At 40.8% G+C, this 5,031-nt stretch overlaps 1 long non-coding RNA gene across 1 annotated transcript; it reads right to left on the bottom strand.

Moving 5' to 3' along the window:
* Positions 1 to 229: 229 nt before the first annotated feature.
* LOC135239506 (uncharacterized) lies at positions 230 to 988 on the bottom strand. Its single transcript, XR_010325393.1, has 2 exons — positions 686 to 988; positions 230 to 382 (listed from the first exon to the last, which is right to left on the bottom strand). It is a non-coding gene; the product is annotated as an uncharacterized LOC135239506 (long non-coding RNA).
* Positions 989 to 5,031: the final 4,043 nt, after the last annotated feature.

The following is a 5,031-nucleotide window of genomic DNA, read 5'->3' on the forward strand; positions in this document are numbered from 1 at the left end:
ATGGGGTAAGGATTCACTGTGATAGGGGTAAGGATTGTGGAGGAAAATCCCTTCTTAGGTTCGGTGGGTGAGTCGGTGATGCAAGAATAAAGACTAGAAATTAGGATTTCTTCTAATAACCTTTTTATTCTCTTTAATCAATAATCCTTTTCATGTACGTAGGCCTACGGGAGGTCTCTAGTACCATAAAGATACATAGAGAGCTTCCTCGCATTATGTTTTTACATCCTTTTTATACAACCAGATCTCCTCCTACCCTGATGTATCTTCCCTTTAAAATAACCAATCCCAGCCTAGGTCAAACATATGTTTCAAGTTAGTTTAACAATAACTATTATATAATCTTCCATTTTAATCAATGACAGATATTTCACTACACACACTTACAGAGAAATGTATATGCATGACTTGAATAACAAGTATTTGTCCTCATGGTTAACAATTGTTCCATCTTCCAGTTTCAAAGTACATGCACTTTACATGCATTCACTACATGCTGTAATCCAACTGAAATATTGACTCATATACACACCACCATGTTCTAACAAACTATGTTTATATCATTACTGTTGCCGTGATTACTTTGATTTTCATTCATTCATTTTAATAGAATATAATCTATACATTTACTAGATATAGCACATCAGTTCTTTCTAGATCAGTATCCTGTCTCTTCTCTTACAACTCAAAGGTCTTCTGCACAAGACTGTTTCCCAACAGAAGTTACTTACAAAATTCCACTAAGTAAATGTTTACAATTTTCCCTCCTGCAACTGGGGTTCAAAGATTCTCTAGGTAGTATGCATCAGTGTACAAGGAGACCACTGTCTTTCCTTAGTTACAAATAGACATAACACAGAATACCTATTGTTCTTCAGAGATCATCCCATAATCACATACATTTAAATATATTCTTGATCAGTACAATCTTTAATAAGAAGAAATGTAAAAACATTAAAAGAATGAAGAAAACCCATACTTCCACAGGATTCACAGTGATAGCGGTAGGATTGGTGACTTTGGTGGAAAAGATTCAGTAATTTCATCTTCAGGCTGCATGGCTTCTCTTCAATTCACTGTGAATTTAACTGCAGTCATTTAGTAACTGGAGCACCATGCAGCAAGGGGCCTCCTTTCACTGCAAGGCGATAAATGTGCCATATGGTGACCTGGTTTCAGGAGGGGCGCATCGTCAGGCTTGCCCAAATCATCCACATCTTCCCATACATGGCTCCAAGTGAACGGAGAGTTGACTTGTGGGTATTGTAGTCTTACATTGTACAAATAATTAAAGGAAACATTGGAAATGCAGGAAACAGAAAGGACTACAAATTATTATCAAGTCGAAGTTATAGCGGCTACTGCAGAGTTTGGAATGGGTGCAGTTCACTGAATATACTGCACTACAAAGTTATTATGCTGTAGGAATATTGTGTTTGGGACAAAAAAGCCTTTTATTAAATTCTTAATCTTGAAAAAGTGTAATAGTACTCCAACATTTTGTTTTTCCCTCTTGGTGTAACATTTATCACGTGGGACACACTATGACTAGTTCAGAGTCTACAGCGTCTTAATCTGCAGGCATTGGCGCTGTTTCAGAACTCTGAGAGCCAGAACCTGTTGCCAGCTGCTACATGAGCCACAATGGTCATGTCAATAACATACGGTCATGTCAATCAATTTATTTCTGCAAGTATCGGTTTTGCTAAATATGCTACAACGCTTCACTGAGTTTTGTTTAGTTTTTTTTTTTTAATTTGAATATGATGATTTTAACCCATATTTCCCCACATAGAACAAGCCACATTTTGCTTCTTTTGCCTCTGGCCTCGATACAGTCGTTTGTCCACACCTTCTGGGTGTAACTGTGAGCTGAGGTTGAGGACAGATTTTCTGTGAGTCTAGTCCCATGCACTACAGTCGCAAAAAAGCCAGGAGAACACGGCTTGCTGTCCACGGAATGTTCCGTGCTGTGATGCTCAGAACTCGACGCGAGGTCTCCCGGCCATCCTTCTAAACTCAGAGATTATCTTTTCTATTTCTGACTCCAGTATCACAAGGGAGGAGAAACTGGCAGCAGAGAAAAGATAAAATTGACACGGGGCAGCGTGTGGGTCCTGTCTATGACGGAGGCAGGCCTTTGATGAGATTTAAGCATGCTTTCCCATAGGTTCGGGTTGCCAGTATGTTGAAATAAATTTTTAATAAGTTTTTTTATTTTATTTTTTTTTTGCTGTTTCCTGAATTTTTCCATCTTAAAGAGCTCTAAGTCTGCTTAGATTGTCGCACGTGCACTTAAAGTGGAATCTAATGGGAATGTGTGTTTGTGTGAGAAAGACAGAGAGAGAGAGAGAGAGAGAGGGAGAGAGAGAGAGAAAGGTAATCTTAAAGCATTCAACTTCAGGGTCAAAAGCACATACAGTACCGAAACAAATCTTTCTAGATGTGTCCGGATGACTTTTGGACAATATCTTGATTGCGGTTCAGGAGCAATATCAACAGCTGATAGAATCTTCCTCAGTGCGCGACGCAATGTGACGAGAACTTCACTTGCCACTCGACTATAGAGGGCAAAATGTCTCCACTGGCTAGCAGTACATGCTAAACTCTCATAAAACAGAGCAAACAGGCGAGTGGGAAGATGGCAACCTCGGTCATTTCCTCTGTAAGCAATACATTCGGAGAAACAGATGATCTCCGCAGACCATCGTCAAGTAATACGCGAAACGGTAATATTAATATTCTTCAATCTGAGAGCGCTGCCTGACTTCAGTATTTCTCCCAGCATTCATCAGTTTCCACGGCGCATCCCCTGACTGCTCTCACCTGATCTACTGAACATCAGGGACGACCTTCAGTCACGTGGGCTCAGCTAAATAAAAGCAGGGAAAGTTGCGCTCTCCAGAGCAAATGAGACGCTAAATAAATGTGTCTGCATCGCTTTAACCATTGTGCAGATAGAAACAGCGGGAATTTAAAGGGGCCCATTTCGTGGACAAGTCTTTGTGTACGGGGGGGGGGGTGGGGGCGATGGCCAGGTATGAATAATTTACATTATTCCGGAAAAATTACGGCAAACGTCACGCATTTCGTTTAAGCGACGGAACAAGACGAGGACGAACGGAGGAGTCGTGCGAGGAGCCAATGAGGCGCGAGACATCGAATCAGCCACCCGGTAATTTCATAATGGTCCCGCATTACCATAAAAATAGGGCCAGCATGGTGCCTGACTGGGGCCCATCAGGACCCAATGTTGTTGTTTTTGTTTTGGGGGGGGGACCCTTTTTTCATTTATGTACCCCAGAGAAATGCTAATATTTGGTTTTTGTGGGTATGCTGGGACAGCTTCACAGTGTGCAGCCCTGTCTCTTTTGCACACTGATTTGCTCTCGAGGAAAAGGAAATAAGGGGTCGTAGAAAACTCTGCAGCGTTTCTCTTATTCTACTTTTTTTCTGTATCATACCCAAATTTTTCCTACTTATGTTGCCCCGCAGTTTGATAATATAAAACAAATCAATTTAATGCAGAAGTAAAAAAACAAAATAATAAATAAATAAAAGCACGATCTCCTTTTCATTCATTTCATAACATAACACAACATAACATAACAGTAACGAGAACAAGCCATTCAGCCCAAAAATTCTCGCCATTTTCCCGACTAAATTCCTTGTCAATGTTCCTGGGACAAAATTCCAAGCTGTGCACACAGTGTCCAAGAGTCCTCCATGGTCTGGGTGGAAGTATCCCAGAATGCCTCGGGCCCATTGTGCGCCACACCGATGGGCCATGCTTGGCGTGTGACGTGCTGTTATTTGTCCAGTTTTGGGTTAGCTGTGCCTCAAACATTCAGCGGATTAGTGTGACCCGGCGACTTGTAGCCTCACTACATAGCAAAATATTTGAATTCAACGGAACAAAGTTTAGGCTTCCAAGAATGATGAAATGTAAGAACGTAAGAGCAATTTACGTGAGGGAAAAAGTACAGAGAGCATGTCAATTATAGCAAACTAAGTCTTGATCAGGTGGTTCCACACCAATACAAAGCCACAGCTACTGCATAAATGTATTGTCTGCCAATACTGTAAACCATATTTAAATTGATTTTATTATGCATATTCATGTATTTCAAGGGATTTTAGTGTCCTTACAACCACAAACGTGACTTTTTATTTCACGTAGTTCACAAGAATTTAATTGAAATTCTGTTATTGTGAATCATGTGAAAGTGTATAATGTTAAAGTGGGGACTTTTGGGGGTGTTGATGGCCAGGTTTGGACTGAAAGCTGTTCTTATTGCAGGATCAGCTTCTATATTTTCCTTTTTCCCCCATTTCACCATTTCAAGTGATGTTAGTTACGGACACAAGAGAGTGGAGTCTGGCCAAACTATTTTGGTCAAAATGGCCGACTGTGCATTGACACAATTGTTTTTTAAATATTTTTCCCAAAGTGCAGTGACACAAATATTAAACCCAGTGTCAGATTTCATCATCAACAACACAACAACAAAGACAACACCAACAATGACTCCCTCCCTTTTTTTACTTTTAGCTATTGATTAAAAATCATCAGGTAAATAATATGACTTTTGGAAAACATGGTGAGGCCACCAGGAAGTTTCTTCTTCACGTGTCCTGGATGTCTGGCTTTTGAAGAGCATGTTGACGCTGTATCAGATTCTGCTCACACTGAAAGCTTGTTAGACCACTGAATGGTGGCCATGACTGGTGGTAAAGGAGAAAAAGCTTTCAGCGCAGACAAAGTGAGTAGATTACAGATATAGGATTACGGGCAACTCCAAGTGTACCACTCTAATGACTCGGACAGGCAGAGTTTCCTTGACCGATATTGAGCCTGGTCCATCACAGGGAAGGCCTTGATAACATCATGGTCACGGGCGCATACAAATGGCTACAAAAGCTATTTCCATGCAACGGCATCTATTTGTGGAAGCCGTATTATCCCAGTCCGTCACAGCACACACACACACTCACACTTTCTCTCACACACAAACACACACACACACACAT

Source organism: Anguilla rostrata, chromosome 14 (assembly GCF_018555375.3).
Source record: "Anguilla rostrata isolate EN2019 chromosome 14, ASM1855537v3, whole genome shotgun sequence".
In the NCBI taxonomy this organism is placed as follows: Eukaryota; Metazoa; Chordata; class Actinopteri; order Anguilliformes; family Anguillidae; genus Anguilla; species Anguilla rostrata.